Below are 26677 nucleotides of genomic sequence, written 5' to 3' on the forward strand. Positions count from 1 at the left end.
TACTGAGATCCTTGCAACAAACTCTTCCTCTCTTTGGGGCGGTCTTGGGCGATAATCGCCCATGAGTTGCTATTGATGGTGCATTTTTTCAAGCTGGCCTCGAGAACATCCTTGTAACGCCTCCTCTGCCTTCCTCTTGAGCGCATGCTTCAACTGAGCTGGGAGAACAAAGCTTGCTGCAGGAGTCTGGAGCCAGACACCCAGATGAGGTGGCTGGTCCAGCAAAGTTGAGGTCCTGATGCTCGAGGGGTTTGCTTGCAAAAGGATGCTAAATGTTGCCGTGTCCGTCCTCCCCCTGGATTCAAAGGATCCTCCGCAGGCAGCGTTGACGGTACTGCTCCACACTGGCATTTTATCTTCAGGATTACATCTCTCAAACCACGTAGTTTTGCCCCCTGGTATGCCTAGCCACATACGAGGACACTGGGATAGTTTCACATAATCTAACAACAGAGGGAGGAGCTGTCAGCGGAGACACAACATGGTAGGGAAGCTATAGGTCAGGGGTGGGCAAAATGCAGCCCGGGGGCCAGATGCAGCCCACCAGGCCATTCAATCCAGCCCATGGAGCCCCTAAAAAGTTTAGAAAATTAATATTAATCTGCCCTGGGCTGCCTGTCACGCAGCCTTCAATGGCTTGCTAAAACTGAGTAAGCGGCCCTCTGCCCAAAATAATTGCCCGCCCCTGCTCTAGGTGGAGGTTGGCTGCCGATGCAGTGCTCCCCTCCTCCAAGCCTACACTGACAATAATACAAATCCAGTCACCAGAACCTGATAGTTAAAAACTTTCCGACCTAAGGGAACTCAGAGCACTTAAACAGGCACATCTGCACCTCACGTTCAAGTTTTGGGGATGGGATGGAGTTCTTAACAGCAGGGTCTTAGATGCCAAGAGCACATCTGGCTGCGCTTGCTACCGTAAACCCGAGAGGCACCCGAGTGCTACACACCAACACGCACCAGTCCAACAGCCAGAGGAACCAGGCTTTAGAAACCTGAAAACGATGCAAGTTGCACCAAATGTTAAGCCAGCACTTCCACAACAGATCAGTCCGATCACTGACTTCCTATGCAAACGACACACATCGCCTTTCAGCAGCACAGCAGCTACCTGTGGGTGGCACGATAACACAAAGGTGATCAAATCAGCTCTGAACCGAAAGGTGTTTGCATTCCCACTCGCTGGTCCAATGGATTTTAGATCCTGGTTTTCGCCATACAACCAACACCAGCTTAAGAGAAACTACTTAACAGCACATGCTGGAAGGAGCACTGAACTGGAGTTTGCAAGAACCAAGCTCGGTCTCTGGTCTGGCCTGCTAGGCAGCCTTGGGCAAGTAATGTCCTCCCTCTACACCTCAGTTGTGTCGACTGTAAAATGGGAATACTGATTCCAGCCTCTTCAGTAGAACACTTTGAGATCTCATGAAAAGCGCTAGACAGCAGCTAGGGCTTAGTGCACAGCACATCACGGAAAGTAAAGGGCCTTGTACATGGGCCATTTCTAGTAGGTACGCTGCAGGGGATTCGCACAGCGTGCTGGGAGTGTCGAATGGCTTATTCAATTTATAAGCCAAATACACACAGTGGATTCTAGCTGCGTACAATTCCACTTTAAACAAACCAGATTTTGCTCATACCTATCAAGACGACAAGCTTTTGGATGTCTCCATCAAAAAACAAAAAAAACAAAAAACCAATTTCCCTTGTCCAGCAGTTGCAGTGCACACGTGTTCCAGTTCACGGCACCAGCCACATAGACCAAGTCTTGAAATAAGAAATCAACACTTAAAAGGACAGAACAACACAAAATTAACCCTCGATCTCCTTTCCAGACTCTTGGTTAGCTGGCAGTACTGTCAGATTTGTCACTAGCTCACTTTATAAATCGATCAAAATTTTCCATTTAATACTTTCTGAAGCATGCATAAGGATTTGGGGCTGATGAATGACAGAATTAATCATCTCGGAGGCTGAGGTTCTGGATTTACCTAGGAAACAATGACAGCAGTATAAATTTCCCTGTACACTCTCCTGCCACTGTAATTTAAGGAGAAGCCTAGAGCAGGAAGTTAACGGCATTAAAAGGTAGGATGTGAAATTAAACACTAGCTTTTCCTCATTAGCTTCCAGGAGTTGGTGCTCTTACTCCCGAACAATATTGCAGAGTGAAGCTAAATTACTCCTGTGTGAATGCGCTGATCCTTATTTCTAGATAAGGACTCCAGAATAAGACCATGTGTGCAGGAAGCCGACCAAAAATAGCTATTCCAAAAAAGCTCACGATGGAAATAAACCCTGAATCTCTTCCAGGAGAAACCACTGAGCAAGAGGTAGCTCCAGGCTTCTTCCACCCCCGCTACACTAACGCCAGCGGTTGTGTGGGACTCATGCAACGGAGGTACCGACACAAGTGCAGGCTATACCCTAGTTCAGGTCTCACTGGCTTCAAGAGTTACTGGGACACAATCAATGTCCCATTTCTGCACTACCACAGATCTGCACGGCGTACTGGAGATGGACACCAGCCAGGAGGGCACGTGAACTAGTTATTGATCTAGACAGGAAAGGCTTTACAAAGCACCGCAGGGCAAATGATTTCTGCCCAAGAAGTATGAAATAAATTTTTGACCCGTAGTCAAAGGATCATTTAAATCCATCAACAGTCTCTCCATGTGTCCTTCTTCTGACTGAGAAGGAAACTGAAAAACATTAAAGTCTCTTGAGCAGATCTAGAAAAGCCTCTCTAACAAACTGAGGCGGAGGCACAACCTGCAAAGCACAAGAGCGATCCGAGACGACACGTGAGACCGAGTGCACCAGGTTCTTCAAGTCCCATGTTAATTTATTTCATTGTTATGCAATTTTATTTTCTGTTATTCATGTTATTTATTTTTATTGATTTTATTTTTTTATTTAATTGATTTTTATTAGTTTTATTTTCATTTTAATTTACTGATTTTCATTCATCTGTATTTATTATGCCTTTATTTTAATTTTATCTTTTTAATTATTATGCATTTTGTTGTACTGATTTGATTTTATCTATATATTATGCATGTTGCTTCATTAATTTTGTTTTATCGATGCATTTATTATGCATTGTATTTTTTATTTTATTACTTTGTTACTGTGTTTTATTGTGTTCACTGCATGTATTTTATTTGTTTTTATGTATTATGCGTTTACATTTATTTTATTTATTCATTTATTTCATTATGCGTTTAAATTTATTTATGCGTTTTATTTTATTCATTTATGTATTTACTTTAGTACATATTTTATTCATTTATTTTATGGTTTAAATATATTTATTTATTTATTTGTGAGCTTTATTTTATTAATTTATTCATCTATTTTATTACGCGTTTAAATTTATTTATGTATTTATTTGTGTGCTTTGTTTTATTCATTTTTTTTTTTTATTATTATTTATTTTATTTAGGGATGGATGGACAAACAGGTGGTAAAAACAGACGTTTTTAGTGGGGAAAAGTATTTCATAACAGAGGAGGATTAAGCTGACGGCTGCGGAAGCTTAACCTGCGCAGCATACGCAAATCACAATGCTCAAAGAAAACACCCGCATACAGCAAGGTTAAATTCTTTTCAACAGAGCAAAAAAACAGAGCAAGAAACATATGAGTAACTTAAAGAAACATTCAGAAATCAGAACCAAAAGTGCCAACAAGCTCAAGCTGTGGAAAGAAAATCATGAACGTGCGTGAAGATGCTGCGATCTGCTACTCAAGGATCTCAGGGTGGCCGTAAGAGCTACCCAGTAACTCCTGCTCTCCCTGGAAAACCACGCTGGGATACACTTGTGTTAGGAAACCACCTAGCTCCTGGGTGTCATCCCTGTCCTGAACGGATGTGGCAGGCCCAAAGCAAGAGGAAGGGAAAGAGACAGATTTAACACGTTTCCGCGCAGACGACCAGGTATCCTATGTGACGTTCCCTCTTCCCTTCTGCACAGCCGACCGTAACGGTACAGCACGGCCCCTCCAGATTGTCAACGGCCGCTTCGCTGCTTTGTAACTAAACGCCACTGGATAAATATTTCAGGGCAGTTCTTTGCCCAAAATCGAAGTCGCGCTTTCATCCCCCTCCCGTTTCCAAAGAGCACAAAATTCACCCCCGGGTTGCAAGTCCCAACAGTACAAACTCAGAAACGAGCCACCGGCGCTTCGGAGGTGCGGCTGGGACACGCAGGAGTGCCGTTACAAACAGGCCAAGAAAAATCAGCCCAGCCTCCGAAATCCTCGAGCCGGAGCCCAGCCCTCCACCTGAGCACAGGTTGTATAAATCAATCAATCAGTGCCGTGATAAGAAGCACAAAGGAAACCAACTGTTAATACATGATCAGGAAATACCTTCTGTAAAATGGCACCCTGTGCTGGATTTCTTCTCTAGCCACCCATTCCTACGGGCCTGAAAAGTACTTAAAAACCAGAGTGCCTTGAAAGACTTAAGAGGAATGCATATGCTAAGAGGTATAGCACAAACATTAAGACTCAGAACTCTTCGTAGAAGCGATATCTTTTATTAAACCAACTAGATATTTGCAAAAAATAAATAAATAAAGTCTTTATTTGCCCTTTTTTGCAAATATTTAGTTGATCTAATAAAAGATATCATCTCTACCAAGAGTTCGGATTCCTTTTGCCTGCAGCCCAGCACGGCTACAACTGGCATGCCTGAAACATGAAGACCAACACGCCCCATTTCAGATTCAACATCAATATGCAGCCAGATAACATACTGATTTTTACATGTCACGCTCCCATCTAAAATAGCCCGATCTTCTCAAACAACAATGCAGACTGCAGCAACACAGGAAGCAGGGCTTCCTAGGATTTGCTTGGAAGCTCAAATCCCACCTCTTTGAGCAGCCACATGACTTGGCGCACTCTTGCATAGCACGGTACCAACGCTGTCCTCGACCCACCTGACGGAGGTGGCGAGGGTTATAGGTCCCACTTGCTGCTACTCCTAAAACGAAGGTAGCAGGCAGCAGTTTAAAAGCCGAGCATAGCACCGCGCAGAAATAAGGAGTATCAAGTCAGAGCACGGGGAAACTGGAGGTCTGCAGAGCTCATCAGAACCAGAACTCCTACCAGGACCGCGGAGGTATCAGTTCCCACGTACACACCTGCTGGATCGTTAGGGATAATCTATGCAAAAAATCAAAGCACTGACCAGTTAACTTTAACTGCACCAACTATGCACTAAAAACCAATTGAAAAATGTCACTCAGCACATTACCCCCAGCATTTCCTGTACTAGAAATCCCTGGAGGTGCCCTCTGATGCCACTGCCCTAGCTTGACCCGCATGCACAGGCCAGCCCACATATCACATGTCACGGATGCATTTTATACCCAGCGTCCAAAGCCCCTGTAAGCAGACAAGGGTCTTTGGGTAGACGTGATACATCTTTTATTAGCCTAGCTAAATACTTGGAAAAATTGTTCTTGGCAAGCTTTCGGGTACAAACACGCTTCTTCAGGTCACAGAAGTGCTGTTGCAAATAGGTAAAGAAAAATCAGCCCAGCTTCTGAAATGGCTGGATTCAACTGCACCTCTGAAGAAGGTGTTTGTACCTGACCGCTTGCAAAGAACAATTTTTCCAACTATTTAAATAGCCTAATAAAAGATACCTGATTTACCCAAAAAACCTTGTCTGCCTTGTCCTTAGACCAACACAACTACAACCAACACCCCCAAAACCCCTCTAGTCTTTTCAACTTGACCAGCACGACAGCTCACCTGGGTTTGAAGGAGTTAGATCACCCTCACCAGTTTGATCTAGCACCCCCCCTCCCCTTAAATCGTATTTTCGACAAGGTTCAAGTGCACAAGATCCATTCCAGCAGAACATAATTGCCCCTTACTGTATTCTGAAAAGGCAATTTCATATGCAGCACGCTTATCTTAGAAAGGTAATTTTTCTCATTTACAGCTGCAGCAAGTATTCCCCTGCCCCATGAAATACAGGCCAGATGTTTTCCCCCCCTTGCCTTCATTTCCAGTTAATGTTAAGTGCTTTACTGGAACCGTTTCAGTGATGCACTCAACTGTCGAGTGCATCCCTGCAACACCCATCCTAGCCTTTAAACAAGCACCGAACCTCACCAACCTCATCCCCAGAAGAAAACTTCCTATGGTCCAAAACGCAGCGAGTGCATCCAGACCAGGCCAGGATCAGAAATGTAAAACCTGCCAACTCATCTCCACCACCCCCACGATAACTACACCCCACAACAGACCCATCACCCCTCCTGGATCTTACACCTGCACCTCCAGAAATGTTATACATCTCATTCAGTGCACTGAATGCCCCGATGGAAAATATGTAGGAAAAACTAAAAAAAACTGTATACCAGAATGAACGCACACCGGAAATCTATCAAATAAAAATCCCCAGTGACCTGTGGGTACACGCTTCTCACAAGACAACCCTCTCTCCCCAGTCTCTCAGTTCTAATCCTCCAAGGATATCTACAAAACACTTTTCTTAGACAAGCCTACGAACTTCACTTCACAAGTCTGGATACAAAAAATCACGGACTAAAGACAGACATTGGATTTATGGCATATTATAACCTGCCAGTCATCTGATAACCCCAGGTAACCTCTCTACATTTTATAAGCTACACTCCATCACCAGTTCAATATCCCCACTCTTCTTCCCCTCCCCACCTACCCATCTCACACCTACCCTCTCCCATGGCTGCCAATCCTCCGCCACACATTTGCATTTTCTCATTGTGCATTTTGCATAGTGGCTTCTGCTCTACCCAGGAGAGCGCGCACAAACGAGCAGACTTTCCCTACGCCTAAAGAAGGGTGTTTGTGCTCAAAAGCTTGCAAAGCCAGAAGATAAGCCAGTGATCCAGGCTGACCTGGACAAGCTCAGCAAATGGGCAGACGAGAACCTGATGGTGTTTAACACCGAAAAATGCAAGGTTCTCCACCTTGGGAGGAAAAACCTGCAGCATCCTTATAGGCTCGGCAGTGCTACGCTGGCTAGCACTACAGAAGAAAGAGACTTGGGGGTCATCATTGACCACAAGATGAACATGAGCCTGCAATGTGATGCTGCGGCTAGTAAAGCGACCAAAATGCTGGCGTGCATCCAGAGATGCTTCTCGAGCAAATCCCGGGACGTCATTCTCCCCTTGTACTCGGCCTTGGGGAGGCCGCAGCTGGAGTACTGCGTCCAGTTTTGGGCTCCACAATTCAAAAAGGATGTGGAGAAGCTGGAGAGAGTCCAGAGGAGAGCCACGCGCATGATCAGAGGTCAGGAAAACAGACCTTACGATGACAGGCTGAGAGCCACGGGACTCTTTAGCCTGGAAAAGCGCAGGCTCAGGGGTGATCTGATGGCCACCTACAAGTTTATCAGGGGTGACCAACAGGATCTGGGGGAACATCTGTTCACCAGAGCGCCCCAAGGGATGACGAGGTCGAACGGTCACAAACTCCTGCGAGACCGTTTCAGGCTGGACATAAGGAAGAATTTCTTTCCTGTCCGAGCCCCCAAGGTCTGGAGCAGTCTGCCAGCGGAGGTGGTTCAAGCCCCTACATTGAACACCTTCAAGAGCAAATTGGATGCTTATCTTGCTGGGTTCCTATGACCCCAGCTGACTTCCTGCCCTTTGGGCGGGGGCTGGACTCGATGATCTCCCGAGGTCCCTTCCAGCCCTAATGTCTATGAAATCTATGAAAGAACAATTTTTCCAGCAATTTAATTGGTCTAATAAAAGACAGCACATTTTAACCAAGAACCTTGTCTGTCACTGGAACAAAGGCAAGATCTGCCATTTCGGAAGGAACCTTTTGCCTTTGAAACAGGGTGATCGCACACACAGCTCACCAGGAACCTGAAGGCTGCATTCGAATTGCCAAAAATCAGTTTTATGTGCATGCGTACTTTGGAAACTGCACTCACAACCCCAGTGTTTACTCACCCTTTCGTCTGCCTCCATATGCAAGAAATGTCTTGGTTTGATGACACCAGCAATGAAAATCTGCAGCTGTACATCCATCCACAACCTCCTATTACTCAGCTGTGCTTCAGGATCGTGTGGGCTACATGTGCCCTTTGGGCTACATCCTGTGCACTCCTGCATGACACGACAGCGTGCACCCAACGTGTGCATAATAGGAGGGCTGCATATTTACTTCTGGGGTAACTTGCACAAACCACACTAGCCTCAGTTTTGTGGTTTCCATGTTCGTCAAACTCAGTGAAAATACAGTGGCTGGGTACACATCCGAATGCCGTGGCACTGGCTCTCAAGTGATGACTGGATAGACCATTTTATCTGAAACCACAGTTTCCACTCCAAAATTGTTCCATTCCCGCCCTCAGACCACGTCAAGCTGGCTGCCTGTGTTGAGACTTAGTTCAGCCAAAATTGTCAGAGCATTGCAAACAGGCTGCGGTTCCCAAGCACCCCTACCCCGTGCCACTTCCAGGATAGCAAGATGTTCACTCTGCATAACCCAGTAATGGCAGCAGAGCACGGCACGTTGCCTCTTTTACAACCTTATCATCTGATTCTCCCTAAGCATTAGCAGAGTCCGCTCCAAACCGTTTGCATCCAGGCACGGTATTTCATTAACACCTGGCTTCTAAGCGAAGGACAGAGTGATCAACTCTGCTTGCCAGGCGGTGCTTAGTGTCTACACACGCCAGGCTTGCCACGTCCTGGGAACCAGGTCAGCCAGCTCTCGTGCACAGGATGGCACCATGTAGAAGCAAACCCACAATTCTCCACTTCTGACTGCAGCAGAAACAGAGCAGAGAGAGTCGCCTAGATTTTCTTTTACCCCAGATGCAATCGATACCACTACGGATATGCAGTATAGCAGGCAAGGAGAAGCCAAAACGGCCAGATCACGAAAAGAGCCAGTGTGCAAATAAGGCCTTGCCACACCCTCCAGAAAGTGTTGGTTACACTTCATATTACACTGAGGCACAAGAGGAAACCCTGTATTTCTCTGCCCAGAAAGAAGCAAGCAATGTATGGAGATTCAAAAAAAATGGAGTGAGAATTGCCATGCCAGAAAGTACTCACAGTCCAGCGGCAGCTCATGCTCAACCACGCTACTCCAGGAGAATCCCGAAGCGCCAGGAAGCGAAACGGAAGTCAGCGGCCGGACTCGGCATCGGCAGGCGGGCGCTCAGACCGAATCCGCACGCCAGCTCCCTTATCTGGGACACCGCGGAGTTTGCATATTCCGCTGCTGCACACAAGACAGCCCTCTGGGACGTACAAACCCCCGAGGCTTACACAATCGGAGTAGACCGCGTGACCTACGCATGCAAATAAGCACAAGGGCACGTCTCCTCGAGTTTCACGTGAGAGCAACAAGGCACCCTCGCTTGCACACGCGAAGAAAATTCATGCCAGAAAGCTGCTCATTGCAGCTGAATTAAAAAAAAACAAAACAAAACAAAAAACACAAAATATTCATGTCCCTATCCCTTGGCTGGACACGGCTGAGCTATTTTTTTTGGCCACACCTCCATGCCTTAACAAGGAAGCATGCTGCAAACAGGTAACAATGCCTGTGGGAACTTTAATTTTCTATCCTGGGTGTTTGGAAGTTGTCACCAATTCTGTGCAAGGGTGCCAGGCAGCACCCAGGGGTTTGCAAACCTGGCTAGTAAAGCAGGGCTCCAAGCAGCCGGCTAAAGGGTTCAGCTGGGTTTTGCCAGTCAGGTCTAATGCCACTTCTTTCCCTGCAATGATTTACCCAAGCAACGACTTTATGATATCATAATAAGTGACCTTTCAAAGAAACCCAGCCCAACATGAACTTCATGTTTATTTGTGCACTGCCACCCATTTTGCCTAGGACCAGAGAAAACGCAATGGGTAGTGAAAGGTTGCAGATGGAAATTAAACTCCCCCTCAGTTTAACACATCTGAAGCAATGCGGTGAACACAATTGTTCCTTCAACCCACGCAGCATAGTCAACGGGATGCTCAAATCACAAGAATAAAGCTGCTGCAATAATGCAACCCATCCGACGAGCCTGTAGTATTGGTAATGATCAATGCGGCGTGCTCAATATCTGATCTCAATCTATCCGTCAGACCAAATCTAATACTTCAGAGCGAGTCTGGTACTTCAAGCCGGCACCTTGCATGTCTCAAGGCTGTTGTGACTCCTGGAAGAGCCACGTCCAGCTGCTCAGCACAGGGCAGCCCGAACCGTTTAGAAAGGCACCCAAAACCCCTGCTCATTACAAGCCTCCCTCTTCATGGTGCCATGCCTCCCAGAAACAAGAGACTGGCAGCAAGAACCCCATCCCTCCTCCGTGCACAGGTACCTCCCAAATGCCTTTCAAAGACAGGAAGCCTTCGTTTAAATATACTTTACTCAATTGCTCTTTAAAGGTACTTTATTCAGACACCCCTAAATGACGCTGTTGCAAGACGAGACTCCAAACTACAGGTCCCGGGAACAGGAAAAGCTCAAAGCGATCACAGCCCCTTCCTGCTACAAGGGCTCTTCCCCGCGGTATGCAAACGAGGAAGCCTGCCCGGCAGGCAGGTAAAATGGTGCTGCCAGAATAAGCAGGTCCCACGAGCAAGAATTTATCATCTGAGAAGGAGCAGAGTTTCAACCCAAGAGCCGACATCAAATGCAACTCAGCTGATTACCCAGCGAGATAGGACGGGGGGAAAAGTCCGCCTCTTCAACTGTACTTAGATCTGCAGATTGAGATCCAACTCAGGGACAGAAACTGCTGCGGAGGAGCAACCCTGGTTCGCAATGTGGGGCTTGCAAGAGCAACTATGAATCAGTGTACTTAAAAACCCACCAGCTACATCGAACAGTTTGCTGCAGGAAGCTGGGAATCGGGCTAGCTGGACGGTTTTCCCACATCTACTTCTCCCTGGCTGCCCTTGGGCACGTCGCTTCAACTCACCTGGGCTAAAACAAGACTCAGACCCACCGCCTCCAAAGGCAACTGCAAGTCTCAACATTTGCAGGAAGCCTCAAGAGCACAAAGGCAAACTAAAATGGAAAAAATGGCAAAGTGATCCTAACCCCCCCTCCCCCCCCCAACAAACAAAAAAAGAACTGAACTGTAGCAATGGGGTTTTTTAAACCCAGTTTATCTTTCTGCAGGCAGACCCTCTCAATAGGCTTTTTGTTCCCCATGAATGCTGCGTCCTTGAACAAAAGAGCAGGTTCACAAAAAAACCCAACTGACCTAAACACATTCTCTCCAGCATCACTATCGACAAGGCCGAAAACTGAAAGCCTGTTCAGCAAACAAGCCAATTTGATGTATGCCAGCAGGCAGGGCCAGTTACAATTGTACGCCTCCTTCCAACCTAGAGTCATGTTCCCAAAAGAAAATTAAAACAAAGTATAGTTCGAGCTATTGTTAAATCCTTCCGAATGGGACTTGAACCACAACAAAAAACCTACCTACTGCGATCTGAACCACGATCTGACCATTTTTAAAGTGCCCAAGATGGAAAAAATTAGGTTTTTTTCCTAACATACAACTTGAAATTTCACCAGGGGGTCAATGAACTTATCATCTTCTTTGCTTCCTCTATGTTTAACAGCCAAGTCCAATGGTTTTCAGCAAATCCAAACTCTCAAAACCTCAAGGGTGGCTGCAAGCTCCTCTGCACCTGTGGAAATGAAGGCACTTGGTCTGCGCGCCCAAGTATTAATTTGCAGCCTTGACTTCAGGCACCCAAGGAAAGCATCCGACCACAACAGCTGGGCTCATTAAAAGAAAGCCGAAATAATGCACAGTATCAACAGGTGGAGAATGAACTGGCTTTAAAAGCAATCTGTTTGCCAGCCTACGGAAATGAAGCCCTCTGTTTCCATGCCTCCTCCTTGTGCAAATATTCAGAAGGGAGGGCAGCAAATGGGAAGCAGTTTCTTTTTCGGAGAAATATTCCCCGGGCACAATGCATAAACCAGACTTCCAAAGGGATTTATCCTCTGCTACGGTGACATTTTCTACAACTCGCGTGCCCAGTCTTGGTGCTTTATGCTGTTAAAGGCCTCCGTGGCACTCGCAGAAAGCTGTGGTCCTGGCTCTAGCCGAGACTCCTAGCCTCTCCATCCCACAGGCTCAGAAAACCATATTCTGCTGCGGAAGAAAATTGGCCATCTAGACCCTGGGAGCAGGCTCAGCTCAAACCATGCGCGGTACAACCGGACACACAAACAAGGTTAGCAACCCTACAGGCAGTCGGAGTAACCCTATTAGTCCAACAGACAGATTAGCCCATCCTCTCCCATCTCCTTTGCCCCTCCATCATTTGGACACTGAGAGCACCATCATTTCTCACCTCTTGCAAGTCAAGTCAGACTCCCCTCCAAGGGCACTTTGTATTTGGATGCAACGAGATCCCCGAAATCCCCCTGCCTCTCTTCCCCGCCACACTTTTTTAATGCGCAACTCAGAGTCCTGGGTTATCAGACTAAAAGATTTCATCGTGCTAGTTTTCTTGTAAGACAGCGACCGAAGCTGGATCCAGGCAGAACCTTGTCTCACAAATCCCCAAGTTTTCTACTCCGCACCTTCGAATTGCATCTCTTTCTCCCTTTTTACACCAAGTTAGTCAAGCAATACATTCTGAGTTACATACAGCATCCAGGTGAAATGGTCTTGGTACTTGCCTAGGGATGGAGTTACTCCTTAATAAGTGTGTCCACACAGAGTTACTCAACTTGGTGTGTACTCGATCCATTCAAGCTGCACAGATGAATGGATCGCTGGAGAAAAACTAGACTAGACTTCTATTAAAAACTATTAGTTAATTATTTTTAATTACATTAATTTTTAATTCTATAAAAAACTAGATTTCTTAACCAAAACGGTAACCAAGTGATGAGTCAGCCAACCCAAGGGAAGGGTTTATGCATGGTTAGGGCTTGAATTCAGGGTAATCCTCAATTTAACTTTGCAGGGAAGACACAGCGCTGCACCGCTAAACCGTACTGCTTCTCCGGCGGGGTGCCAATGTCTGTGCCCCAGGGATGAGACAGTCCTACTTTTTCTGCTGGCACCTCTAACAGTGCAAGAGACTCCAGTCTAGTCTCAGGCTGCAGCCAAAGAGCTGGAGTTGTTCTTGCATTAGCGCTCTTTATTTAAGGTAGGTCTCCCATGGTAAAATCCCAGTGGCCGTATGTATACATACACACCTACTCGACAGCAAATCTGCCCTCGGTACCAAGAGCGCTGATATTTCGCGGAGCAGGATTACTCTGTGACCACTACAGAGAAGTTATAATACTATAAAAGCAGGGGAAATGCCCAGCTAAGAATCTGTATGGGAAGAAGCCCCAATACAAAGGAGAAAAAAACCCTAAGAGGCGCAGATAACAATCTCAAGTCAGCAGATAAAGTTGATTACCTTAATCAGCCCTTGACTTCAGCCCCTTGAGAGTCCAGTAGCTCACTGACCTTATCATCCTTAATCTACCAGGCAGTTGGATCCAGCTTATACGGCACCAGCCAAAGTCAAGATCCATATATTCTGATAAACTCTGTATAAAAATCAAGATGGATCAATGCAAGCCTTTCTTTAGCACAATGCAGGTGTAGACAGGATCCTGCACCTTCTCCCACATCAGAATTTTTACCACTGGGGGAAGAAGAAAAAACCTCTGAGCTCTTTACTGTAGACTTATGATTAAATGAACATGAGAATACAAATAAACTACCCAAACACTTCTAGGAGTGCCTGCCCAGTCCTGGCCACCAAACCCCATGTTTTGAATTGGATTTGCTTCCTGGTACGATCTCAAGAGTAATCAAAAACAATTCGAAAGGTCCACCACAACCCAGAGTCCTATGCTTTCTCCCCGCATGCTCCAAAACATCGCCCATAACTTGACCCATGCATCGCCCATACTTAATTAAGCAAGCTGCGTTCAAACCCACACGGCAAAGAGGCACCGAAATGCTGATCCTGACATACATAATTATGGAGCATCTCCAAATCCCAATTCTGGGCCAACAACTGTGGACAGGTGGATGCGATGAGGAGCCCCTGCACAGAAATCCTGCCTCATACCCAGCAAATAACTTCTACTTCAGGGGACAGAGGTAGAAGGCCGCAAGCACCAGGGCTTGACAACATTAGTAAAACTGCTTTGCTCAGGGATCATTTTATAACATTGTACCACGCCAGCCGTGACAGCCCAGCTCAGACTTGCACAAAGACAAAGCAACCTGCTTAAGTTAATGAGAGCTGCAATATAATTGCTAATCATTGTTACGTAACCAGAGCCCTGACCGGTAAAGGGGCCCACGTACCCCAGGCAGAACCATATTGGCGTAACCCATCTCCCCACCACGACAGAACAGCGATCCTTGCATAATGCATATCCCTTTTCATTAGATGCTCTTAAAAAGCTGTTCCCAAATGTTTCTGGGCCATGCATTTATTGTTGCTTGTGATACTACTGTGTTACCCTGCTATCCCATGTTACAGACAACCAAAAAAGTGGCACCATGTTATCACAACCGCACCGAGAGCGGCAACGGGGAGCAGTAGGAATTGCGACAGGCCTGCATACACGCTGGAGTGGGTAGAGCAGCTCTATTTGCCTTCAGTACTTATGGGCAAGGTCCCCCTACCATTGCACAGGCAAGAGGGAGAACTCGTGATGCCTTAGATTCAGCTTTCCCGTCTCACAAGAGCAAACTCTATTGGTCCACGCAAACAGACGATGCATCCTGAGCAACGCACGAGATGCTGCTTCCTATCGAAAATGGTTTCCGTTACCTTGCTGCTTTCAAGCTTCATTTTCAGACTTAAATGTCCTTGCAAAAAAAAAAAAAACAAAACAAAAACAAACAAACAAAACACAGACAGATGGAAAGAAAGAAAAAATAAAGATGACCCAACCCAAGCACAAAAGAGTTGCCATTCTTCAACCACACTGAGTCATAAGAAAACAGAATGGCATTTCACTTGCCTGTCAAAATTAAAAGTTCGCACATTGAGTGGGTGAGTACAAGTTTGCAAAACAGCCTTATCGCATTCAGCATGCAGTGTGAAGAAACCTAGCCACATTACGAAGAAAGTGTGTGCACTGAATTCAAACAGCCTTTGAACAGCACTCAGCTAGGAAAAGGCAAACAGCTTCTCCGGCCAGTGTCAACATGGGCAAAGAGCAATTGTAACGCGGCTCGCCGACGTCCGCCTCATAATACCAGCCCCAGGAATGTTGGCCCTTCCCTAGCAATGAATATTTGTCCAAATGGCTCTGCTAGCATGCTGAATTTAAGCACCGAAATCATCCCACCACATGCACAATGCCCATACAACAGTTGTCAACCTTTGTAGACGCAAGACACCTCTCCGAAAAAGCCAGCTCTTGGTTTTCTCTTCTTTTGGGACTACAGAAAAGTTTTTAAAAAAACCTATTTTTCTGTTGCAAAGAACTCAAGAGACCAGGAGATTTTTAACGCTACAGATTGGTAACTGAAATCTGGGTTTCTCTAGTGAGCTGTGCTTGCACACTTAACAGTGCTAACTCCCCACACCACTCTTGAAAGCATCTCACAGCATCCCGGTTGAAAATCGCTGTGTTAATATGACGATGTATATGAAGATGCTTTCAAAGCCATGTGTAAGGCACCTCCCTGATGCTTTCCGCTACTGCAAATAAAGGTGTAGAAGATCATGACTTGATTATTACACATTAGGGGCTGTGCTATATGCTCCTATACAGAAGAGCAGGAAACTCAAGTCAGATAGCGCCTGTCTATTAAGTGCAAAACGTGAACAACAGATTCAGCCCACCAGAGACAGTGGCAGGAAGAAAGCACATGCAGAAAGCAGAAAAGCAGCACCAGGTCTAACCTCTCCTCTTGTTGGGAGACCAAAAGCAATGCACCTTTCTTCAAAAATAACTAAATAAATAAATAAAAGGATCTTCGGGAGCCCTGCATGCCAAGTACCAAAATGAAGGGGTTTGAATCAGTTATGGGGATAGCAGACCGGTATAGTAGCTCAGCACAAAAACTGAAGGTCAGAGACAACTTAAGTGAAGGTAAGAGAAAAATATAACAGAGCTCAGAACTCTCAGATGAGCTCTGAAGCTGCTGGGGAGCAATGCATGAACCAGACACCTGCTATGCAACAATACATAGGTGAGCCAAGGCTCATTAAAAAAGGAGAAATTAATACAGCCGGGCAAAATGCTGACTGGCACCACAGCGGCTCCTCACGCACATCAGCCCCTTGATGGTGTCAGAGGCAGGTTGAGCCGAGTCAGCCAAAAGAAATGAGAAAGGCAGGGTGAGATGTGGGACCTGGGCAAGAGTCAGGCTGCTACCCTGGGAGCTGCCCCCAGAAGAGCTCGGGAAGAGGAGGCACCTCCCTCTTCAAGCTCCTGGAGGGGAGACAAGCTATTTAAAAAAGAAACAAAAAAAACCCCCAACATATAAAGCAAAAGTATTAAGCATCCTACCTCTAGTGATTAGCCTTATTTAAATAAAAACAAAAAACAACCCACAAATAAAGCAAAAGCAGTAAGGATCCTACCTGTAGCAATTAACCCCGAGTCATGAGGAAGAGCGCAAAGAATGAACCCTCCCTTGCGCCGGTCTCGTGCAACCAGCCGAGCCGCCCCAGCAGATCCGTAATTCACTCCTCCGCGTTATCAGGAACAAGAGACACGCATGGAAAACCTACTGGTTTCAGAGCCTAGATCTATCTTTTTTTTTTTTTTTAAGAGTTATTTATTATTATTCCCCTGTATCCACATGCTGGCCAGCACCTTTCATCCTCCCGGCCATGCATCTGCATTTTCACAGACCTGCATTTCGCGTCGTGGCTTTTATTCTACCCAGGAGAGCACAAACCACCAGCAGACGCTCCCTAGGCCTGGAGAAGGGTGCCTGAAAGCTTGCAAAGAACCAGTTGTTTAGCTGGCCCAATAAAAGATATCACATTTACCCAAAGAAACTAGGAAAAGAGGCATTTTTTTTTAGGCTGATAGACAAGCACCTTCAAAATGTAGGTAGCAGTGGACACCTGCAGCCATGTTTTCCCTGCGGCGACCACCAGCTCCATTCATGTCCGAACGGCATCAGCCCAAAGCCCCATTTAACCTAGCATTTCATTGCTAATATTCTTAGCCATCTCAAAATTGTTCCCCATATTCAAAAGATCCAGCTAACGGGCTTGTCCCACATGAAGAGATGCACTGACCGAGACACCGTGGGCAGGCGCACAGCGCGAGATCAGGAACAGCACCAGGCTTTTGACAGGACACAGCATAGCACGGAGGCTACAAGTTTTAAATATGCAAAAGGCATACTTCACCCATCAGATCCCCTTGATTTGACATGTGGAAATGCTTCCTGCTGCCGTTTAAAATCAGAGCTGAAGTGAGGGTTGCAGAAGTAGCGTGGCAAATATTTCACGCCAATATGAAGTGGGGGCTGTTTTCTACAATACTCAATCCAGCAAGTTTCTGCAGTGTCCTTTACAATCTTATGATAAAAATGGAAGAACTTTAAAAAGAGAAAGGGGCAAGCAAAAGCAAAAAAAAAAACACCCCAACCCTTCGGAGAGACACGTGATCTGCAGAAAGTCATTCAGCTAAATGCACTGACGTAGTCCTACTAGTCCTGCCCCGCCACACAGACATAAGGAAACCGGAGCCGTTTACTCACCTGCACGCCATGCAGACTTCCCAGGACTACGTACAATTCCCACACAACAGGTGATTGCTCACCAATTACCAAAAGTCAGTAGTATCTAACTCTGGTCAATACATACATCACAAACGTTGTATTAAAAAAAGCAAGCCACACCACACGCAAGAGCCATAAAATATGAACGGTGAACTCCACCCGCTTGTTAAAGAGGCTGCTGCTATAGAAACTAGGATTAAATGTGCCATGCCACGAATCAACTACCCGAACCGGAGGCGCGCCTCGGTGATCAAGGACATACCTGAGATTAGCAGCCATCAAGAGACATTTCATGTCTATCCGATCTTAAAATCAAACACCCCCCCAGGCAGCGTGCAGCCACGAAATCAGTGGGGCTGGAGAACAGTCCTGCAGAAACACAATCAAACCTAGCACCCGGTTAGCTTTCCCAAGTCGCACAAGAAACCCAGGAACAGCGGTGTCCAAAATCACATCCGCGCACTACACAAGTGTAGCAGCAAAACAGGAATAAAGTTTCCAGCCTCGGCGCTATCCCCTGCCGCCACCCGGGCTGTTTTTTTTTTTTAACCTCCAACGCAATCCCTTTAACAAATGGTCGGCAAGCGAAGTGCAAATACAGACTACAAACACCAGACACGAGACCAGGGAAGTAAGGCCTATCCTGTTAAGAAAGCCACAGCCAAGAAATCGAGATACTCACTATTTCCGTTCCCTCCTTAGCGGAGTCCTCTCCTGCTTCCGGTCTGGGAACCATCCCCTGCCCAATATCTCAAAGGGGTTTGGTACCACGTCCACAGAAAGGTTCCTTTTCTTCCTGTCCTGCCGGATTCAACAGCCCAGATTCACCAACCAGCAAAAGAATCGCCTCGAGCTACAAAACACGCCTACTTTTTAAGAATTTCCACAAGGTGAATTATGGGCAAGTATCAAGCAAACCGAATGATCATCAATTCCTGTCGCTAATTGAGTTTTTGCTGGAAGTCCATCTGCAGCTCCAGCTCCAGCACGAGCTTGCATCAGGATTATTTTTCCATGCAATTAAAATAAATCAATGTGACCACTTGGGATTCTTTGCCACTGAATCATTACTTCGACGTGTTCAACAACCATCCTTTTCCCTCCCTCAAACCAACAGCGCAGAACTGCTGCCTCCCAAATTTCCACCTCTATTTTGCCAGGCTGTTGGCACCAAGGTGTCCTGTCTAAAGGTTCAACACAAGGCACTGCCGGTCAACCCAGCGGGGAGACATTCAGAGAGTTTGCCAGGCTGGACAGCAAGCTGAGTTTAAAAAGCTTTATTTTCCCCCTCCCAAGAGACTAATGCTCTCGCATCGAAATAAATCCTTCAAAAAGAAGAGATGATCCATGAGTTTACCAGTCTGAAATGCTAACGCAACCAGTGCTTATGGCAGAAGCTTTCTTCTCTCTAGATATATTTCAACTTTAAAAAAATTGTGGGAAATCTTAAGGAGGGGGGAGGTTTCTCTTTTCGGTCTGAAATGCAGTAAGACAGCACCAGAAAAAACTCAACCCCTCACTTTGCATAACATCACTATGAATAAAAGCATAATCATAAAACACATTTATATCAGAGTACAGATAGCATTCAAAATACCTCCCACTTCAGAGACAGAGACAATAAAAGGAAAACGTGTCATGACACAAAAAGAAAGATGCAAGGGAAGCTGAGAAATCAAACATGAAACCTCAACCCAATACCAATACTAGAAAACAGAAAGAAATATTTTAGAGCTAAACATGCTTCAGAGGAATTTAAATTAAAATATTAGTCACTCAAAGAGTCAGCATCCCTTTCACTAGGATGCACATTTGTTTTACTGTCAGGATGCGAACAGGTACCTAAAGGCCTCGTGGAGATCACACACCGCCTCGAATAATCATCACACCCCGGATACAAATGGTAAGACCTAGGTTATGAAGAGCTGACACCGCCTGGGCGGGGAAACCGAGGCACGGGGAGAAATGACCCGAGGAACATCAAACAACACGGCAAGCAACACAGCCTGGCACAGACTGCAGGCTTACTGACCCAGAGCACAGGGGACATAACAGGCTGCAATTCATATATATATATATATATGAATATATATATGAAGTTTTGCAGTAATAAGATTGGAGATTCAAGTTCATATACATGAAGGGTGTTTGTGCCCAAAACCTAGCAATTAAAGACAATTTTTTTGCAAAAATCTTGTTGGTCTAATACAAGATAACATCTCGTACAGACGAAACCCAACAACAGAACTGCAGAACCCGTGCAAGCTCCACCGTTTCTGACCACATGCGCTGCGCTGTGTTTTTAAGTCACGAACTTCCTGAAAAAGGACTAGCCATGCCTGGACTGGCCTTTCTTGCTACATCAGCCCAAAGCAGAGAAAGCAAATAGAAAACCCGTAGCCTGAAGCCCCAGCCACGTTTCAAAACTGCTGCAAGGCAGAGCCACCAAGAGAGCAGCGCACGTTGCTCATTTGGCAAGTCCACACAAAGTCCGATGGTCCGCATCAAAAGCGCGCGTGAACCACAGAAGAATTTAGAAATCATGTTGGAGCATGTCAGCCGTCCCAGCTTCACAGCGGCATAGCTGGCCCGCATGCACAAGGCCACGCATCACCACTTTTCTTTTTACAACGCATCCTACCACGCTCCAACCTGGTCCAGGCCAGCTACCGAACCAGGGGCCTGGCGTATCACCGGTGAGAAAAGGGTGGCACCCCAGGTTAGCAGCAGGCTTTTAAATCCGAGTTCACAGCCAGATACACGTGAGACATCAGCAATTCAAGACATACGGCATCACTTAGCAAGCAGACCTGTTCACATACACGTTTTGTTTCCACGTTCAGGTCTGTGTCCTCTCTCTCGGCACTGTGCAAACATCCTGTACACAGAAGTGAACCCAAATGGGTAACAGGCCCTTTCCTATCCAACACTTAATTAAACCGTGTTCGCAGGAGATGGCTACACTAACAGCCGTGACAGCAGAGACCAACTCTGTTTGCCTGAGCCAGTTGGCCTATTAAGTTTATTTCAGCAATTATCATCCTGTTATAGGTCCCAGCTGAAAATGAAGCATAGCTACTGCCAGATAAATCAGTTCCAGTATCACCGGTGACATTTATGGGTGGCAATTAAGACACTCTGGCACCACCCACACTTTCGGTCGAATCGCGTTAGCAGAAGAGCTTTGAGACACTTTAAAGTTCTCCAAAAAGTTCAGGGAAGATCAATCGCTTCCCTAGGCTGACGTTCTTCTCCACCACGCGTGTTCTTAAGTAACCGCACCGAGGCCAGCTCAATGCCAGAAAAGCTTTGGCGGTTCAGCAGATCCTCCTCGCACGGGTACCAGCAAAAGGCTTCTTTACCAGCACAGCTTACGTGCCTTTGGAAAACAAGGGACGCCACTTCAGACCAGCACCAGCACTTCCTGGGGGATATAAATGACACCTCCATCGGCACTTTTGCCAATGTAAAAATGGTGCGACAAAATAAAAAGTCCTATGGACATCGTGGGTAAAATTTGCAAATACAAAGTGAAAAAAAAAATCCAACAGACGTCATGGGTAAACTTTGCAAATACAAAGTGAATTGCGAGTTAGAGTCCCGTTTGCAAAAGTGACTTGGGCACCTGAACTAGATTGAAGTGCCCAACTTGAAAACTGACTTCAGCTTTTCCATCACATAGACATTTTTCCCCACATTTCCCCCTCCCCCTTGCAAAAAAAATAAAAATCCCGACCTTCCCTAAAATAGGATTCCTGGGATCCCAGACTGAAACACTAGGAGAGTGTAAGCTGGAGCCACATCCATCGAAGGACAGAGGCAGATGAGGTTCTTTGGGCAAATCCAATATCTTTTATTAGACCAACTCAAATAGTTGGAAACACTCTTCTTTGCAAGCTTTCGGGTACAAATACCTGGGAGAGTGCGATTGAGGACCAGGCTCTCGTTGCCATGTGTTGCTTTGCCCCCTGACATTCAAAAGGCCGGGTCACTGCATAGATAGCCGCTAGCCCATCTCCACTTCCGACTTGGCTCGCAGCTGTTAGGCAAGCGGTTCTCCATTGTGTTTGGAAATCAGCATGCCAAAGGCACAAAACACAAAAGAATCGAGTGAACAAGCCATATTCCAGCCCTTTCCCCCTCACCCGCAGCCCTGCAGGCAGCCAACGGGGTTAACCAAGTAATAACACGCTATGCAACCACTGGGAGCAAGAGAAAATACTCGTTTAGACGGGTCATCCCTTTGGAAGGGACGCTTCATTCATTTATCATCCAATTAAGGGACGAAGCATGGGCCGATGAGGTTCTTTGGGTGCATGCGATCTCTTTTATTAGACCAGCTAAGCAGTCGGAAAAATTGCTCTTTGCAAGCTTTCAGGCACAAACACCCTTCTTCAAGAGACGATGCGTGTTCATCGGCCTGGTACCATGCCAGGAGACGAGCCGTCCTCTACTGCGGTTTGGAAATAGCACGAAGGCATTCAAACAACACCGTCACCCAGGATGCAGCTGGGTCTGAAAGGCGCCCATCACCTCAGGGTCTGCGCACCCCCCAGATCCAAGGATGGTCAACAGAGAAGGCAACAGAAAAATCTGCGCAGAGCAGTATCCTCGGATGGCCTGCTAATTGTTTAAAGCTAGTTACCAGTGAGACGAGAAGAGCAGCTCCTGACTTGGGCAGAGCTGGAGGACGGCACTGGCGGACTTGCCCTCTCTGCTTTGACAAGGGGCTCGGCAATCACTGGAGGAGCCCACGAGCCCTGCACCAGCTCCTTGACACACGTTAGGAGGTTTCTGCTTCCTAATTCTGCCGCTTAGCGAAAGTCAGTGAGATCCTCCGAGTGAAAGACCTGCATGCTTTTGCATCTACATAGTTTTACAGACTCACATTTTGGTAACCGGAGGCCACAGAAACCTCATCTGAGAAGGCAAAAAGGACTCCGAGAGCTGACTTTGTTTCTAGTACAGACGTTCCTCTGCTCCTTCCAGCGTGTGCCCCCGCATCAGCCGCTAGCAGTCACAAAGGTGCAACGGCTGGTTTGCACGTTCAGTGCTGGACTAACCCCACCATGCAGGAAAGAACTGGAAATAGTCATCGCCCAGCAATGACAAATCAGCAAGCGCCACTAATTAACTGATAAAAATAGACCTCTGAAAGGGCTTTTTTCTCTACACAAAGCCAAGCAAGCGCTGCACCCATACAGCACGCTGGTTTCCAGGCCCACCCACTAGCCATGGATTCTGTCATCCTGTTTGTCAGAGAGCAATGAGGGCCCCGCTCCCACAAAATACGGAGAGCCTCCTAATTAACCACCTTCTCCCATCAACTTCAGTCCAATTAATAGGCCGCCAAGAGCTTAACTTTTCCCCTCAGCCACATTCAGTTTCCTATCTAATTTACAGCACTTCCGCCCATTCCAACCCAGTCCATTACCATTGCTTTGCTCCAAAGACATGGCTGAGCGCATCCTCCGCGTGCTTGCACGTGCACGTCGCTCGGCTGAGCATCCATTTATGTCAGAACAGCAGACTAACGTACGAATAACTTCCACCACCGCGCAGGTCTTCTCCAAGCGTCATCGAGACAGTCTCATTCATACCTGAGCCCCGCTTGGACCAACTTACCTGAAAAGCAACTGCAACACTGCTGAAATGGGCAACTGGAAATGGCAGCATTTGCCATGTTTAATACATGTAATGCCTACATATGCAGCTAAAGCAATCGAGCACGAGCTCAACAAATGCAACTTGTTTAAATGCAACCAATGCAGCTCTCAAGATGAGCAAATTCAACTGGAAATCACATTTACCACTGCCTGAAGGAAGGAGAAGGCTGTGTAAGCACAGATTTCCAAGCCATCAGCACAAAAACAAAAACGCAATCACATTTTGCCTGTCTGTGTTGATGCCTCCCCCTGCAATCCCGATCTACAGTTGTGTTACTACCCCCCACTCCCAGGGCACCAATCTGTTCCACCTTGCACATAAATGAAGTGTACCATGAAGGCCAAAAAAGGTACATCTTTCCTAACATGTGAGCCTCCCGTTAAACTCCAATAAAATTCAGGCTTACCCACTTGAAGCCATGTTAGCCCACAGCAGACAAATTACATGCTTTCAATCTTGTGAGAAAAGTCATGTTAAGGTCTTCTTTACCCACAGGCTTTTTGGGTATAATCCAAGGTATGAATTTAAACCAAGATAATTATGCCAACATTATTTCACAATAGAAACAGCCTGGCATTAGAGTACCTTTCTACATTTAACATGGGTCCTCTCGGGAGAAGTGTGAACCACACCAAAAAAAATCCTCTTTAGGCTTTTTCCCCACTTTATAATTAAATCTGGATTACGTGAAATTTGCCTGCTTAAAAGCATAATAGCTGTTCCTAATTAACCACACACAGGTATTCCTATGCTGTACAAGCGTCCACATGCAGAATCATTTGGCTGCAAGCTCCGATGGGTTCTCGCACTGCCGTCAAAGCGTGCCCGAGTGGTTATACCAGTCCACCCCATAGTGGCAAAACTAGCCGAACTTCCCCAGCTGGACAATCCCTAGGGTGAGGGAAGAGTGAATAAAAGAAATAAAGATAAAAATGAAATAAGAAATGCAAAGCTAGAGCACCTCGTGCTGTGACCGCTACTTGCAAATGAGCGGAGTGAATATTTGAGAGCATCAGAAGTAATTTCCCCAGGAAAAGATATGTAGCCCTGATTCATCTGGGGGTAAAGGTGCCAGCCCTGGGTCAGAGCTCAACCACTACCAACTACAGATCCTACAGACTTGTAGAAAATGAGGGTTGACGGGACCTCAGGGGGTCACATCTAGTCCAACCCCCGCTCAGAGCAGGACCAGCCCTGACTCCATCATCCCAGCCAAGGCTTTGTCGAGCCCGGCTTTAAAAACCTCGAAGGATTTCCCCCTTTGTAAAACCGAGATAACTAGGCCAGCACCGGGCGACCTGCTAACTCCACAAAGCAACGCATCCTTATCACTTAACCGAAGCACGTGCAGCTCGGCCTTGTGCCTCCCTCCGAGCCAGGCAAGAGCCACCGGCGACGAGTCAAGGACGCACCTATTTCTCGAAGACGAAGAACTCCTGATTTAAGAGGCACCGGCTCTCAGATTTTAGGCGGTTTCTCTTTGCCTCATCGAAGAAAACTCGTCACTTCACGGACAAAAGCTGATCGCTCCCTCGTCCGTGTTTGGATGGGACCTTCTCGGGTTTTTTTAGAATAAAAATAAAGACAGGTTCTCTTTACAACACAGCAAATCCACAATTGGATATTGGGGAGGGATCAAGAGAGGGGAAATATTTCATTTCAAAAGTATCCATCAGTGCAACAACTGACAACAGTGCAACAATTGCAAGTGTCCATGGGTGCAACAACTGGTTGGGGGGGGGCGCGTGGAAGGGGCCGCAGGGGAGCGCCTCGCACAGCCCCTGTGCAAGACGGGACTGTCGCTGATCCTGGAAATTCCCCATTTAAATAAAAATGACTCTTTTCAGGTCCCTATAATGACCAAGCACCACTCGCAGAGCTCATCGGCACACCCCCACCCGATGCAGCAGCACCCGGACAGATGGAGGTAGGCAGTCTGGAGGAGAGTGGCAAGCAGACGAGGGGTGCGGCGCGGGTGGCGAGGAAAGGCCGTGGTGTTTCGGCTCCCCCGCGACGTCTGGGGAGACCCCAAAGGCAGGGAAGGCGCTTGCCATGGGCCACCGCGCTGGGCAGGTCAGGGCTGAACGCTGCACGTAGCCCAGGGACACAGCGAGCCCGTATGAAAATGGGGGGCGAGGCGCAATTTTCAGACCTGCCCCTGGGACTTGTGGCTTCAAATACCTTAAGAGCCGCAGGGATGGGGGAGGACGGGAGGGCGCAATGCCGCACAGCCCAGACGGGCAGCGGGGCTGCCTCACGGATGAAAATGGGAGGCAAGTTGGGATTTTCAGAGCAGCCCCTATGCCTGGGGTCTCAAACCCCCTGGAAGCTGGGGGGCAATGCCAGCCCTGCCACCCAGGCCCCCAGGGGCTGCCCCCCGCCAGGGCCCAGCTCCCCACGATTGAAAATGGGGAGAAGTCGCGATTTTCAGTCCAGCCCCTCGGGCTCGGGTCTATAAAGCACGCGGGGGTGGGGGGGCGCCGCGCACCCGAGACACGGAGGGGCTGTCCCAGCCCCCCCGTAGGAAAATGGGGCAAGTCACGATTTTCAGCCCAGCCCCGCACAAAACCCGCGCAGCAGCAGCGCGACACGCGCACGGGACCCGCTCACCTGCCCGCGCCCGCTCCGCCGCCGCCCGCGCCCCGGGCCCAGCCCACGGAAGCCCTGCAGGGGCGGCGCCGCGCGGCATGCCGGGACTTGTAGTCCTCCGGGGGCGGGGCTTGGCAGGGCTGCGTGGGGCGGGGGCGGGGGCGGTGACGTCATCCGGCACGTGGGGTGGGGGTGGGGGTATGGAGTAATGTGGGGAACTGTGATGTCCTATTGGGCTGGGGCATGAGGTTGCATGGGCATCTGTGATGTCATACGGGGATCTGTGATGTCATAGGGGGCTAAGGTATGGAGCGATATGAGGAATTGGGATGACATATGGACCTGGGGCCTAAGGTAATATGCAGGTCTGTGATGGGCTGGGCCATGAGGTCATATGGGGAACCATGATGTCATGTGGGGCCGGGGCCTAGGGTAATATGGGGATCTGCGACGTCATACGGAGCTAGGGCATGAGATCACACGGGACCAGGGCTGCGATCTGGGGCCCCGGGCGAGGTGGGGGGCGGTGACGTAGTCCGTGCCCGGGCGCGAAGGGCGGATGGGAATCCATGACGCCAAACAGGCCACGGGGTCCGTGCAGGACTACGGGGCGGGGGCACGAGGTAATACGGGGAACAGCGGTGCCGGATGGGCCTGGCCCCCGGGGCGAGGCGGGGGAGCGCGGCCGTGCACCAGGGCGCCCGGA

At 47.6% G+C, this 26677-nt stretch overlaps 1 protein-coding gene across 4 annotated transcripts in view; it reads right to left on the reverse strand.

Moving 5' to 3' along the window:
* PHACTR4 (phosphatase and actin regulator 4) overlaps nucleotides 1–26066 on the reverse strand; it is a 91426-nt gene extending 65360 nt beyond the window's left edge. For 2 of the 4 annotated variants that reach the window (XM_090056569.1, XM_090056571.1), the window contains exon 1: nucleotides 24795–24935. The gene's annotated coding sequence lies outside the window, so the exon portion shown is untranslated. Of the gene's footprint in view, nucleotides 1–18397; nucleotides 18500–24794; nucleotides 24936–25992 lie in introns of those variants that run through there. The other 2 variants (XM_090056568.1, XM_090056570.1) reach the window with 2 other exon arrangements.
* Between the last annotated feature and the right edge of the window lie 611 nt (nucleotides 26067–26677).

The sequence above is a fragment of the Crocodylus siamensis genome, chromosome 7, assembly GCF_052110815.1.
Source record: "Crocodylus siamensis isolate JL-2025a chromosome 7, ASM5211081v1, whole genome shotgun sequence".
NCBI lineage: Eukaryota > Metazoa > Chordata > Crocodylia > Crocodylidae > Crocodylus > Crocodylus siamensis.